General features: G+C 46.7%; 1 pseudogene across 1 annotated transcript; it reads right to left on the reverse strand.

The window, feature by feature from the left end:
• Positions 1–417: 417 nt before the first annotated feature.
• LOC310799831 (dual specificity tyrosine-phosphorylation-regulated kinase 2 pseudogene) lies at positions 418–1,814 on the reverse strand (annotated as a pseudogene). The gene has a single exon. The product of its transcript is annotated as a dual specificity tyrosine-phosphorylation-regulated kinase 2 pseudogene (transcript).
• Between the last annotated feature and the right edge of the window lie 14,325 nt (positions 1,815–16,139).

Raw genomic sequence — 16,139 nt, forward strand, 5'->3', positions numbered from 1 at the left:
TGTAAGAGCCCGGAGACCCTGGTCAAACTTGGGAATGTAACAGCCCGGAGACCCTGGTCAAACTTGGGAATGTAACAGCCCGGAGACCCTGGTCAAACTTGGGAATGTAACAGCCCAGACCCTGGTCAAACTTAGGAATGTAACAGCCCGGAGACCCTGGTCAAACTTGGGAATGTAACAGCCCAGACCCTGGTCAAACTTGGGAATGTAACAGCCTGGCCCCTGGTCAAACTTGGGAATGTAACAGCTGGTCAAACTTGGGAATGTAACAGCTGGTCAAACTTGGGAATGTAACAGCTGGTCAAACTTGGGAATGTAACAGCTGGTCAAACTTGGGAATGTAACAGCTGGTCAAACTTGGGAATGTAACAGCCCGGAGACCCTGGTCAAACTTGGGAATGTAACAGCCCCGGAACACTACTTGTAAGAGAACCTCCCCATCATGTTGCCCTCAGTTTGTTGGTGGCTATGAGTGGTGCCCAAGGCACGCCCCCCATGGTCAGGATGGAGGGGAGATAGGTGCTGTGGTGCTCATGCGGCCTCTTCACCAAGGCCCCCTGGCTCTTCTTGGTGCCGAGCAGTGGCTTGGGCAGCCAGCGGCACAGCCAGGGGTGCCTGAGGGCTTGGCTGGGGGTGAGACGAGACAAGGGGTCCCAGTCCAGACACTTCTTCATGAAGTCGGTGAAGGAGGTGTCCTTGCAGCCCTTGAGGGCATCGCTCCACTCTTTGCTGCCTGGGGGGCCTCTCATCTTGCCGCGGCAGGAGCGAGACCCCGTCAGCACAGTGGCCCCTGTCGACAGGGTGATGGCTCTGCAGTAGAGCGGGTGGCCCCTGGAGTTGATGAACTTCTGCACCCGTTTGGCCTGTTCCAGAACCCTCTGCGGAGGCATGCCCAGCAGCTCCATGACACAGGCCAGCTGGTCGCCCTCGTCCTCCCCGGGGAACAGAGGGTAGCCCGTCAGCAGCTCGACCAGTATGCAGCCGAAGCTCCACATGTCGATGGGGAGGCCGTAGCACGAGCCCAGGATGACCTCCGGGGCGCGGTAGTAACGAGACTGGATGTAGCTGTACACCCGCTGGTGTTCGAAACAGCTGGAGCCAAAGTCGATCACCTTGACGCTGCTGCGCCCCTGCTGTTTGAGCAGGATGTTCTCTGGCTTCAGGTCGCAGTGGATGATTCTGTGTCTGCTCAGGGCCTCCAGACACTGCAGGATGGAGTGGGCAAACTTCTTGACCAGCTGCAGGCTGAAGCCCTGGAACTTGTTCCCCTTGATCAACTCGTACAGGTTCAAGCTCAACAGCTCAAAGGTCATACAGATGTGGTTGCGGAAGGTGAAGTTCTCGAGCATGTGCACGACGTTCATGTTGCCGTTGCGGTCCAGCTTGCGCAGGTACTCCAGGATGCGGATCTCCTCCTGCGCCTGCCTGCGGTAGCGCTTCTCGCTGCGCACCATCTTCAGGGCCAGGTGCTGCTGCAGTTTGTGGTCGTACACCTTGGCCACCTGGCTGAAGGTGCCTTTACCGATGACCTTGAGGAACTCGTAGCGGTAAGCCACGTGGTCGTGGGGCACGTGCATGTAGCCCCCCTGGTCGTCGTCGTAGCCGCAGTTGGTGTTGCCCCAGGCGACGGCGTGCCTCTTCTTGGCGTTCTCTCCCAGGAAGTAGATATCTGGGTGTGAGTGGATTTCCATCTGCTCCAGGGTGGTCAGTTTGGTACGGTAGTGTCTCAGAGCCTGCTCAGGAGTGATGGGGCCACACAGCTTGCCACTGCCTGTGCTATTCCCTCCTGAGACGGGTGTTTCAGTGGAGCCCATGATGTGTCCAAACAGCATATTATTAGAAATTCAGATTTGCGCGTTCAATTCTAGTACTTCTTATAATATTCATAGACTGAATTGTTGATTCATCAGTGATGTCATAAATCCTTCCCTGCTGAGTTTATAAAATTGGACGACTCTTGCTCAGAGCCCAGCCAATCAATCCTGAACCTGCAGCAACAACATCACGAATGATGTCACAATGTTTATGACATCAGTGGGTACCGTATGACATCAGTGATGACATCAGTGATGAACCAAAGTGATGTGATATTGTTATGTCATAGTTATGTCATAATGCCATGATGTCATCATAATATAATGCAACCCAGCTGAAATAATGGTCACTCTGCTATAACAACTCTATACCCTATAGTTAACCCATTGACCTATCCAAACTTCATCATGTTATATTATAATCACCCTAAAATATCATCCTGCTAAATGCGATATCACTCGTATATTTGGAAGAAAACATGATTCAAGGGCGAATATGGCGTTGAAGCGAGCACCGGACTGGAGCGCACAATGACTCACCTCAGAGAGACGTGCCTGCTGTTGATGGTCGTCAGGGGGACAGACAGAAAACTCAGTATCGTGCTGCAACAAACTTCGCCATGCTTTGGTGAACCTGACTTTATTTTCGGACAGAATATGATGTCAACTTTGCCAACTCTGAATACAGAACAATGAACAGCGACTGTTACAGTACTGTACATGTAACCCTGCTTGTAGCTTGCGCTAACGTTACATCCACCGTTTCAGTATTGCAGATAAGTTGATCCACGTAACGCTGACTTCAGCCCGCTGGTTTCGGGTGTGATCCAGACTCCATGAGGTGTGATCCAGACTCCAGGAGGAAAACATTTTGTCATTGAAACTAAGCCTCAGTAAAGAGATACAATGCTGCTTTGCTCTGTCCCTGACTGTAAAGTTGAGTCAGTGACGCACGCAATGCATTCTGGTTGTCGTAAGATTCCCAGTTAGAGGGATGGGGAAAACTACAGCCATTTTCTTTGTTTTCTCTGGTCACATAGGGCTCCAATCTCAAAATAATTGCACATTTCTACATGTGTGACCTATAGGTTTAATAAATCATCGCAGTGACGATGGTGAAATAGGCCTTCTCAGGGATTGTAGCCTGCTTATTTCTGCAAACAAGACTAGGCGAAACCTAGCCAGGCAGCATTTGTATGTGGTGATGTCACCACCATGGGAGGTGACGTCATTGGATACATTCTCAGGGTTGAGAGTCAGTCAGAGAGAGAGATAGGTTTAGGCCGGCAGCCAGCTAGCTGCGTGGCAAAAAGTAAACTTCATGTTTTCATGTCATGTCTTTATTTTTTGCCCCAAATCATGGATACTAGTATCGATAAGACTACCGATAAGTATCGGTATTGATAAAATCCTAACGATGCCCATCCCTAGATCACTGTGATAACATCAGTGATGGCATCAGTGAGTGATATGACATCAGTGAGACACAATGGCTCTGTGCGTAACTAGAGAAGGATTTATGACATCACTGATGATGTCACAATGGCTCTGTGATAGACATTGATGTTGTCATAGACATTGTGACATCATCAGTGATGTCATAAATCCCCGATGATGTCACGACGTATGCATAGGCATTGTGACATCACGCTAGCACTTCCGTGTAGAAGTGAATGGGATTTTTGTATGGGAATTTCGGTTAAATGCATGAAATAGGTCTGCGGTTAACAAAATGAAACAGCGAAGTTTGTGTTCAGCAAGATAATCTTCACAAATGAGTACCACTCATACCAGCACACATTTATGACTTTTGAAGCATTTTCTTAAAAGAAAGAAGAAAAATGCATTTACACTTCAAAAAGTTATAAAAGTTGTCTTTGTTGTCCTAACCACAGACCCTTATTTCATGCATTTCTTCCACCGAAATTCCCATACCAAAATCCCATTGCCTTTCCCCCCTCCGAACCAGCAGCGCAGGGGCTTCTGGGTAAGCCCACAGTGATGATCATCAGTGATGTACGGTAGTCACTTGAGAAATTGTGATGTCATCAATGATGATGTCATCGGCCCCTAGTGGCCAAAACCTGACGCAGTCGAGGCATCCGCAGCTTGTTTTATTTTATATTTTGCGGACGTAAGAATCCTGCTATGTGCAAGAAGTCAAGGAATGGTGGTATTATCTGCCTTAGCATCCCTGTTCTGCATCATTTGTAAAAGAGCCTAACTGTATTATCTTATCTTATACACCTAGTACAACATTGACAAAGCCTATGTGTGCAGAGCCCCGTTGACTCGGCTGTGTTACTGACAGTGTTAGGCAAGTTACTTTCAAAATGTAATATACTACATATTACTAGTTACTTCCATTTGAAAGTAATACGTTACTTTACAATATTACTGTCTGTGTAGAGTAACTCGTTACTTATTACACTACTTTTGCATTACTTTTACCAAAGCAACAGCAGAACAGCAGAATGACATCGCTGCCGCGGAACCATCCCAAAAAATAATTTCAACCGCCTTGAAGTCAGTGTAAACAATCCAAAATTTGAAATGTTATTATTTTCCTTTGTTATTGTCATCTATAGGACGGTTTTAACTTGACAACAAAAACATTCTAAATTGAACGCCCGCTCATTTCCTGTTGCAGTGTTTTCTATGGACATAAAAGAAAAAAAAACATTCAAGTGCAGGACTGACCATTCCGTGAAAACCGTCTATACAGCTGAGCAGCGAAAACAAAAGTAACGATGTCGAGTGAATATTTCTGCAGTTTGCTGAATGCTGAGAAAAAGGAAGTGCTGTGGGGTTGCGCTCTGGTGAAAACCGTCTATAGTGCGTATTTGCATATAAACACACAGGTTGATTAGGAGGACATGATAGTATCTTTATTTAAATATGTGCTTTGATTTAAAAAAAAATGAACTCAATTTGTAACTTGAGTTACTTGACAAAGTAACTGGTATAATATTACTGAAATCCCATAAGTAATAAGTTATATTACTGAGTTACTGCTAAAAGTAATATATTACATATAATGTTACTTTTGTAATGAGTTACCCCCGACACTGGTGATACTGAACATGCCAGATGATGGAGCGTGACATTTGCAACATCAGGTTGAGCAAAAAGAAGTCCAGTCTGGAGATAATAAGGGCCATCTGTGAGGTGAGAGGAGCCTGTCTGAGTTCAGATGTAAGACAGAGAGGAAGGTGCCGACACGGGGAGTCCAACCTCAGTGGCCCCGGCCAACTGGTCCACACAGCTTGAGCGCTGACTAGTGGAGGCTACAGAATGATTTCTCTATGTGACCTTTAACCAGTCATTGAAGTCACAGAAATGAACATGGCTCCTCTGCCAAGGGAGCACTGGCAAAACACACAGCATACAGAAAGGAATGGGGTGGCTGTGTGGCTCAGGAGGTAGAGCAGGTCGTCCACGAATCGCTTTGCATTAAAGAGGTCGATGGTTTGATTCCCGCCTCCTCCAGTCTGCGTGTCGAGTTTTTCGGAGTCAGTGTGTAAAACTTGAGTGACACAACATGAGGTCGTATTTATTTTTAAACGTGCGACAATTTTCGGACGGAAAATAAGGATTTGTTGTGCAAAAAGGCTTAACGTGGGAAAAGATGTGTTGCCGGTGTCAAAAGGTTGTTGACTCTCAAGTGAAGGTTCAAGTCCTGCAGTGTGCAAGTTCAAATCTAACTCATCAATATTCACGTCCAGGACTCAAGTACTACAACGCTGCCAGTGTGAAATGCAGAAAGAGGGCAGAAAGTCAACAAGCAAACGGCATTAAACATTTAGAGGCATATTCAGAAAATACAACAGTAACTGCAAAATATATACAGCTCAGTGATTTCAAATTATTTGGAAATGTACAGGAGCTGCGATTACTATGACGGACGGAGTCACATTAGCACTGGCTTATTCTAGGCAATAGGCACAGACAATAAAAATCCGCATGCTAGCTTTTACAGTCCGCTGGTAGTGATGCTCTCCAATACACACTGGGAGCAACGCTGTCGTGGCTGGTATTATGTTGTGGCTATACTGCAGTTGCACATCTGATCAGGACATTTCAGTCATAATAGTCCATTTGATTCTGAATTTTCCATAGTTAAAAAACCTGTCATTTGACACCAGCGTCATCAAAATCGGCCTGGACAGTGAAATTCTATGGTAAAAGAAAATAGCTGAAATGGCAGCCATCTTTAAAATTGCAGCCATTTTGAAATTTACAAGGACTAAATCTGTCTTCTCTGTGGTCATAAATGTGTGGTTTGATAGCAAGATCATTCATATTGGACAATTCTACCGAAAGTTGCCCCCAAAATAGTGTTTTCGAGCTGGAAATGGCGGCCATCTTGGGGGGGGGAATCGTGATCCTATACCCCCCCTACCCCGGTGGCCAATTACTTTTATCAATATAACTATCCACAAGGAGTATTTGTGCCAATTTTGGCGCTTCTTTCCGGAAGTGAACAATTTCTCTCTAATCTGCCCCATGCACTATACCAGGCATGAGAGGTCGATCAGGAGCGATACAGAGGGAGAGCATCAGACTGTGTAGGAGCCAGGCATGAGAGGTCGATCAGGAGCGATACAGAGAGAAAACCAGATGGTGGAAAAGACATGGTGAGGAAATTGGCTGCAGGGCGTGAAGGGATGGGGAGAGGGGGGATAGATAGATGGATAGGAGGCAGCGATGGTAAATAGGACAGAGCTGTGAAGATGTGGAGATGCAACAGGACGAAATGGGTGATGGAATGATACAGACGATAACTATGGCATAAAGAAGAGGATACAAGCGATGGGGAAATAATCACATGCTGTCGGGGGAAAGTCTAGCCGTAGCAGCAGCATACATCTCTACCTAGGCAAACAACATGTGAACATCATGGTATAGAGGCTTTACAGTATGTGGAGGAACCAATGATGTGGACAAGTCACATTCACCTGATTACAACCTATTTAATGCATCTATAATGCAAAGGCATGGATTCACTCCCACCCATCCCGACTCACCCCCCCCCCCCCCACACACACACACACACACGCATGCACACACACACGCACGCACGCACGCACGCACACACACACACACACTGTACACACACACACGCATGCACACACACACACACACACGCCCGCACGCACGCACGCACACACACACACACACACATACACACAAAGGCTTAACAATGTAAAAGTCCCTAGCCCTGTCAAGATGTCGCTTCACACGTCTTTTCTTCTTCAGTGGCCTCAACAAGGATCAATGCTACAGCAACCAATCTGGGAACCCATTGGTAAAAAAAAAAAAAAAAAAAATCTAACCTCTGGTTATCTAACCAGCCATTGGCTCCAACCGACCGGCTCTGCCCGTTAATGGATTTTCAAATCCGTCCGTCGCTATGCAACAACAATAACAACTCTAGCTCGTTGCTAGTAGCAAGTAGCAACTTGCTACACGCTGCAAATGCTAAGTGTTGACTAACACACTCAGTCACGTTCATTTTGATCGGGTAAAGCGCAGCATGCGTGCGAGCGCTGTTACACCCCTTTTGACGAAGGGCCTGCCGACAGATTTTCGATGCAAGTCGAAAGTCTGTCTCGAGAGATTACATTGCAACAAACGCGTGCGCACGCGCCCACCTAATATGTAATCAAATCAAATCTCACGCACACATGGCCAGCTATCCATTCATCCGTGCCCCTCACCCCCCAGCGCGCTACTCTTTTCGTTGATGATAGCCATGCTTGAGTCCACTTGGCGTGACCACCGTGTGTCATCCATCCCTCCTCCCTGTTGCCAGCGGGCTGTTTAGGAGTTGGAGGGGCGACCTCACCTCCCCCTCATCCCCCTCATCCCCCTCCCCCTCCTCCCTCTTTACGGCCCTGTAGGTAGCTGACCTTTAAGAGAAAGTGTCTGGTGAAACGAGGCAGAGGGGGAGGAGGAGAGGAGAGACTCAGGAGATGCACGTTACCCCCCAGGGAGGCGAGGGGCTAGAGTGGCACTTGAAAGCAAAATGGGAAGCCGGTTGGAAATAGAGGCAGGCAGCACATCATCAGCAGCAAGCCGTCCGTGGGGCCTGCAGGGTGGAGAGGGAAGTTGTTTGGTGTGCACCACCTGCAGGGTGGAGAGGGAAGTTGTTTGGTGTGCACCACCTGCAGGGTGGAGAGGGAAGTTGTTTGGTGTGCACCACCTGCAGGGTGGAGAGGGAAGTTGTTTGGTGTGCACCACCTGCAGGGTGGAGAGGGAAGTTGTTTGGTGTGCACCACCTGCAGGGTGGAGAGGGAAGTTGTTTGGTGTGCACCACCTGCAGGGTGGAGAGGGAAGTTGTTTGGTGTGCACCACCTGCAGGGTGGAGAGGGAAGTTGTTTGGTGTGCACCACCTGCAGGGTGGAGAGGGAAGTTGTTTGGTGTGCACCACCTGCAGGGTGGAGAGGGAAGTTGTTTGGTGTGCACCACCTGCAGGGTGGAGAGGGGAAGTTGTTTGGTGTGCACCACCTGCAGTTGTTTGGTGTGCACCACCTGCAGGGTGGAGAGGGAAGTTGTTTGGTGTGCACCACCTGCAGGGTGGAGAGGGGAAGTTGTTTGGTGTGCACCACCTGCAGGGTGGAGAGGGGAAGTTGTTTGGTGTGCACCACCTGCAGGGTGGAGAGGGAAGTTGTTTGGTGTGCACCACCTGCAGGGTGGAGAGGGAAGTTGTTTGGTGTGCACCACCTGCAGGGTGGAGAGGGAAGTTGTTTGGTGTGCACCACCTGCAGGGTGGAGAGGGAAGTTGTTTGGTGTGCACCACCTGCAGGCTGGAGAGGGAAGTTGTTTGGTGTGCACCACCTGCAGGCTGGAGAGGGAAGTTGTTTGGTGTGCACCACCTGCAGGGTGGAGAGGGAAGTTGTTTGGTGTGCACCACCTGCAGGGTGGAGAGGGAAGTTGTTTGGTGTGCACCGCCTGCAGGGTGGAGAGGGAAGTTGTTTGGTGTGCACCACCTGCAGGCTGGAGAGGGAAGTTGTTTGGTGTGCACCACCTGCAGGCTGGAGAGGGAAGTTGTTTGGTGTGCACCACCTGCAGGCTGGAGAGGGAAGTTGTTTGGTGTGCACCACCTGCAGGGTGGAGAGGGAAGTTGTTTGGTGTGCACCACTGAGGTGGAAATGTGGACGTTGGGGCTCGCATGGTGGGTGGGCAATGGCTTGATAGCAGGGCAATGGAGGAGACGCATCTTCGTGTCAACGGAGACACCGTTAGCTTCTTGACAGCACAGTATATTCTGTTTTATTAAAAGTGTGTTTGAAAGAGGAAAATACAATTGTGTGTAAAAGCAGACCTGCTCTCTTGCTGCGTGTTGTGTGATATATGTGATATTAATATATATATATATATATATATATATATATATATATATATATATATATATATATATATATATGTATATATATATATATATATATATATATATATATATACCCAAATTACATCATGAGAAGTCACGTGCCTGCTTTGTTTGCTTGCTTGTTTGCTTGTTTCTTTGTTGTTGTTGTTTTGTTTTTTTTCAATTATCTACATAAAATAATCCATATTTATCTTTATATATATACATATATATAAATACATATGTGTTAATCATATATACATGTGTTAATCTTTGATTATAGATGCATAAACACTCATCAGTTCCCCCTATATGTTAGTGTGATGCCCACCCAATATGTGGCTATAATGTAGCATCTCTGGAGCAGTATTATACTGTACATTGTTATTGAAAAGGTGGAGGGAACATGGGTGACACAGTTTAATCTTTCTTCCAGGCGTAATCTGTTTCAACATCATTTAAAGTTGCATTCTGCTGTCTCATAGTATCCCAACGTTCAATTGGAAACCCGATGACCTCTGCGATGACCTCTGTGTGTACGACTCACATGTTGTTTTACTGTTTCGAACTCAACTGGGCGCGAGCAGGTCGAGCTTTCATTAGAGCCTACAGTATAATACGAAGGTTCCATGACAACTTTGAAAAAAAAATCGATCTTTTGGAGCTGAGAATCGGCGGCATACTTTGACGTTGAATCATCAAAACATCACTTATGAATTCCTCAACCCGGAAACCATGCACTCTGCAGCATTGTGGGGCAAACCATTGGAGAAGATCATTTCCAAAACGAAATCTGTTTTTTAACCTTCGTAGACGACAAATCCACTGGTAAACGAATGACCCAACTGCGATCCTATTCAAGCCTGTGCATTACACCTTATTTTGGCTGAAGTAGTGGCTTGTCTAAAGAGTGCTTTAATTTGGAAATGGGCTAATGTCTTCTCCCAAGCAGCAATTCACAGCTGTGCCTGCGAGCCTTCAGGAAATCCACTATGCACTGCTTTTTATCCAGCTGATTAACACCGGCCTGGCCCCCACAAAACCTATATTACACACACACATAACACGTCATGTCAATATGGAATAATCCTTTAGAATGAAGGACATGGTTGCCCCAGCAACAATTTATTGTACTGGGTATAATAACGTGTGAAAGTGTGACAGCAGAAGAGGCCCAGTAAATATACAGAAACATTTGTGATCAGAGACAGGACAGTCTGGAGCAGGGGTGGGCAACGGGTGGCCCGCGAGCCGCATGGGGCCCCCCACCTCACTCAGTGTGGCCCCTGGGTCAATTTCCTTTTATTTTTTTATTTTTTTTTACAAGGCGGACGTTTTTGGTTAGGTTAGGTTAGACCACCAAAATCTGTGTTTTTATTTCACTGTACAACCCAGAACATGGCGCTAATGGCGTTAGCATTGTCCATCCACATACCGTTTAACGTTAGCATTTGAGCTAACGCTATTGTAACAAACTATATCCAGGATGCACATTGCACATGCAACATTACTAATCTGATTAACACGTTCACTGCCATTGACGAGATAACTCGGCTTACAGAATCCAACGGTTCACTGCCAATGACGAGTTATCTCGGCTTAAAAAAAAAAAAAAAAAATTGACGGTGGGACGTGGATCAACGCTCCCCACGTCTCCTATAAAAATATTGGAGTCAGCGAACGTGTACAACCCATTCCACGGACCCACTAAGTGGCGACAGTGCTCTCCACACTAGGAAAAGCAGAGCCAAAACTGTAGGGTAACGTGCGAGGAAACCATTCTCTACTGTAAAATGGATTGGCGAAAACGCTTTCACTTTCGCGCATTATCGCGCTGGGAGCTGGCGGTGGGGGATTCCAAAAATAGACTGGGTGGAAAACACACTTTGAAACACGCAGCATAAAGCCTAGAATCGCACAAAGCTTCATCAAAGCTCTCAAACCCAAGAAACAAGTGAGCCCTATCCACACTCGCTGCCAGGGAGGGAGGCTGCTCAAACTCGCAGCAGCAGCAGCAGCAGCAGAACACTCGCTTGTGACGAACGCTGCTGAAAGCCACCAGACACGCCCACGGAGGGAGGAGTTTGAAGGAGAGGGCGTTCAGAACTATATTGTTTAGATGTCTGATCTCTCACTGATGCCAAAAATAAATGGTTAAAGTGACTGTTCTGCCTGTTTGATTGAATTTCACAAAACTGCGATTATCTCAGCTTTCACTCTCAGACGCTGAAACCATGCTGTACTCAACGGCTAATATCTACATAACTACTAACTCTACAAACTAACTCTTTTAGACAGAGAAAGCACACATTCTATTAGTACTTTTGTGAACTTTGTGTTCACAAAGTCCAAGCAGAAAATAATCCTCGGCTCTTGTAAAATGAGCCAGAATCCTCAAAAAAACCCTCTGGCAGAACCTACCTACAGTAAAAAAAAAAAGGCTGGCAGTGAATGTGTTAATATGACATATTTGGGTGATGTACCCCATCGAATTGCTGTAGCGGGCTGTTTTAAAGATAGAGCAAAGTTTCTGGTGTCATCTGAATGGAATAATTACTAAATTTGAATATGAAAAATATGAATGTTGCTATAATAAACTTTGATTACTAGTCCTTTTCATCAGATCAGTAGCTATAATTGGGAGTGATGGTGTTACAGTAGTAGGCTACTGGTGGAAGTGCACGGTCACAATCTGGCCCTCTGGTAGCGAGGATTTTTTTTGCGTGGCCCTCATACACGTGCACAGCAGTGTGACACACACATTCACTCAGAGGTGCAGACTCCTCTTTGCAATTCTCTCTCTTTCTGTGTCACTCAAGCACACACGCGCGCACACACACACACACACACGCACACACACACACGCACACACACACACACGCACACACACACACACACACACACACACACACACACACACAGGTACATAATGACGCAGATGATGACAGCAGGGCTCGAGTGAGGGGGGCTCTTTACCGTCATGAGGAAATTCAGAGTTGTCATTATTATTACATTCTCATTTCAGAGCTGCCCGTTTCCATTACCCGCAGTACCCCGAGTCTCCAAAGGGGTTATTGATAGGTCCCTAATCTACAAATAAATATATTGTCTGAGTTTATTTTTTCCATGCTGCCAGCAATGTTAAAAGAAGGGCACCGCTCATCTGGCTGATGGATGGGAGGGAATGTAGCTCAGGGCCTAAGGGTGGGCTACAGGAGAAATGTACCTTATACACACACGTGTGCGCGCGCACGCACACACACACACACACACACACGTGCACACACACACACGTGCACACACACACGTGCACACACACACGTGCACACACACACACGCACGTGCACGCACACACACACACACACACACGCGCACACACACACACACACACACACACACACAAACATCCCCTCCAGATGGGTCCCCCCTTGTGAGCAGTGTGGAGGATCCAATTATTCCTATCTGTGAGAGTGTGTGTGTGTGTGTGTGTGTGTGTGTGTGTGTGTGTGTGTGTGTGTGTGTGTGTGTGTGTGTGTGTGTGTGTGTGTGTGTGTTGTATGGGGTGGGGGGGGAGGGGGGTTGGGATGAGAACAATGTGAATCTTTACAATTTAAAGTGCTGCCTTTTACAGTTTTGTCTTGTTTTTACGATTAGTTTTGGCCCAGTTTTCACAACAGATTCAATGTATAAAACTCTAAATTTGGCCCTTAAAGCGATAGTTGTAACATGGAGGTTGTTCGACACTTGGAACGCCATGAAAACCATCATATAAAACACAGATTGGATGCGTTTGGATTTTTATTTCCGCATTCATTTGGATGAGGCCATGAAAATAGCTGGGAAACTGACGTTTACCACGTTTGTGAACAGAGTCAACAGATCCCGCTGCTGTGATTTATCAAGTGACATTTTGTCCAATGTTTTAGGACCGAATGACGCCAAATATCCTTTTTACCTACGTTCTGATACTCAGATGCATGCTGTACCAGCTCATTTCACAAAGCTGTTTGCACATTGGTGCCTTGACTGAGTGAAAGCTACAGGTATCATTAAAACAGGTGATGTATCTCCACATTTTTCATATTGAACATATTAACACGTTGACTGTCGATTTTTTTTTTTTGACGGTGCTACGTGGATCAATGCCCCCCGCGTCTCCTATGGAGATATTGGAAGTATTGAATGTGTATAATCTATTTTACCGACCAGCTAGGTGGCGACGGTCCTCTCCCGACAGAGATAAAGTCAACCAAAAGCAACCGCCTCCCGCGGCTGCTTCCTCCATTCTCAAGGAAATGGCTTGGCGATTTTACAGTCAGAAACGAACGAGCCTCATTCTCATACTGTAGGCGGGGACGCTTTCGCGCTGCTGCGGTGGGGGGTTCCAGAAATGGACTGGGTGTGCAGCATAAAGCCTAGAGTCGCACGGGGCTTCATCGGGGCTCTCAAACCCAAGAGACGAGTGAGACCTATCCACACTCGCTGCCAGGGAGGGAGGCTGCTCAAACTCGCTGCCAGGGAGGGAGGCTGCTCAAACTCCCAGCAGCAGAGCACTCGCTTGTGACAAACGCAGGCTGAAAGCCACTAGACACGCCCACGGAGGGAGGAGTTGAAGGAGAGGGCGTTCGGAACTATATTGTTTGGATGTCTGATCTCTCACTGATGCCAAAAATAAATGGTTAAAGTGACTGTTCTGCCTGTTTGATTGAATTTCACAAAACTGCGATTATCTCAGCTTTCACTCTCAGACGCTAAAACCATGCTGTACTCAACGGCTAATATCTACATAACTACTAACTCTACAAACTAACTATTTTAGACAGAGAAAGCACACATTCTATTAGTACTTTTGTGAACTTTGTGTTGACAAACTCCAAGCAGAAAAGAATCCTCGGCTCTTGTAAAATGAGCCAGAATCCTCAAAAAAACGGCTTGGCAAAAGCTACCTACAGCAAAAAAAAAACGGCTGGCAGTCAATGTGTTAAAGGAACACTCTGCCCATTTTCAACCAGCTTTGTATCATTAGAACATCAGTAGTATATCAGAAAACTGTAAACGGTTTTGAAGTCTGTCATTTAATTTGACAGGTTTTGAGTGTTAAAGTGTGGACCAGTGACATCACTGGTCCGCACTAACTCAAATTAATAACTCATTAACTCAAATCAACTCTCAATAACTGTCAAACTAGATGAATGATGAATAGTTTGACAGTTATTGAGAGTTGATTTGAGTTAATGAGTTATTAATTTGAGTTAGTGTGGACCAGTGATGTCACTGGTCCACACTTTAACACTCAATAACTGTCAAATGAAATGACAGACTTCAAAACGGTTTACAGTTTTCTGATATACTACTGATGTTCTAATGATACAAAGCTGGTTGAAAATGGGCAGAGTGTTCCTTTAAGTGAACAATTAAAAAAAAATCGCAGTCAACAGTTTCACTTCCCCGCTTTTAGCCATGAGACAGACAGCCAGGAAGCACAGGACACAAGAGGCCAAGGCCTGTATAGGTCCCCAGTGGGAGCTCGCCTGACCTACGACCTCTAGGTGCTCTCTCCCCTGATGCTCACTCCCTGGAGGTGTCAGGTGACGACGAACCGAGACGTGCCGGATGCAGAGCCAAGGAAGGGACATGCAGGCAGGGAGGCCAAGACGTGCTGGATGCAGAGCCAAGGAGGGGACATGCAGGGAGGGAGGCCAAGACGTGCTGGATGCAGAGCCAAGGAGGGGACATGCGGGCAGGGAGGCCAAGACGTGCTGGATGCAAAGCCAAGGAGGGGACATGCGGGCAGGGGGGGGCCAGGGGACTTTGGAAGGTGGAACAGGACAGAAAGTGCTTTGAATGAGTGCAGCAGAGGAGAAACTCAAGGAGACGCAGAGAGAGAGAGAGAGAAGGAGGAGTAGGTGTGGATAAGAAACGAGGGGAGGGAGAAGAACCTGGAGCAGCATGATGTGGTGCTGTGAGACAGGAGGGAGAGGGGAGATGAGAAGGACTGTAGCTCAGGGAGGAAGAGGACGACGAAGATGAGGCCGCATTACAAGTCTCAGGCCAATTACACTGCTGCTACTGTATATACCCCTACGTCTATCTTCTATCGCTCTTCTGCTCTCCTCCTCTCCTCCTCTCTCTCTTCTCTCTCTCCCTCTCTCGCTCTCTCTATCTCCTGCTCTAACTACCCCATGTGCTGTCAGCAGCAACAGATCCCTAAGTGATAGCGGTCTGCACTGGCAGGCTTTATCTCCCCGGTGCTACAATAGGAAGGAGGGGATCCGAGGGAGAGATAAGATAGGGGGCCGAACAACGGTGACAACAGCAAACACATAGAGAGGCCAGGCGCAGATTTGGCACAGTGCTTCATTGCCATCTAGTGGCAAGTTGGCCAGCAGGGGCAGCATTGTTAGGTGGCTGATCATTATTTAGCTGCACAGGGGTGGGCAAACATTTTTTTTTTCCAGAGGGCCATACTGACTTACATCAAGTAAGCGATGTAAGTCACCCTATTTTTAACCCTCTCTCCCGTTGTGATTTCTTATTAATCTCCCGATCTCAATATAATAGTGATCCAAATCCAATGGCTGTAGCAGATGACATTTATTAACATAATTCTGCCTTTTGTTGAGTTTTTGGGGGTTGTTGTTTTTTTCTTTGAGATTGAGATGGTCCAGACCAGGGGCCAGGTCAGGTCCGGCCCTGGGGCCGCATTTTGCCCATGTGTGATTTAGCAGGTGGTTGCTGTAGTAATGTGATCAAGATGCAGAAAGAAATGTTTCACAGACATGCACAATTAAATATTTAAGATATATATATATATATATATATATATATATATATATATGGCGATTTTAGCCTGACATTTCTGGAGGGGCAGTTTTACCATCACACACAAAAAAGATGTAGCCAATCTATGGTAGGCAGATATGACTGTGATTTGAGTGCCAAGGAGCAGAAAT

Source organism: Poromitra crassiceps (assembly GCF_964638095.1).
Source record: "Poromitra crassiceps genome assembly, chromosome: 28".
NCBI lineage: Eukaryota > Metazoa > Chordata > Actinopteri > Beryciformes > Melamphaidae > Poromitra > Poromitra crassiceps.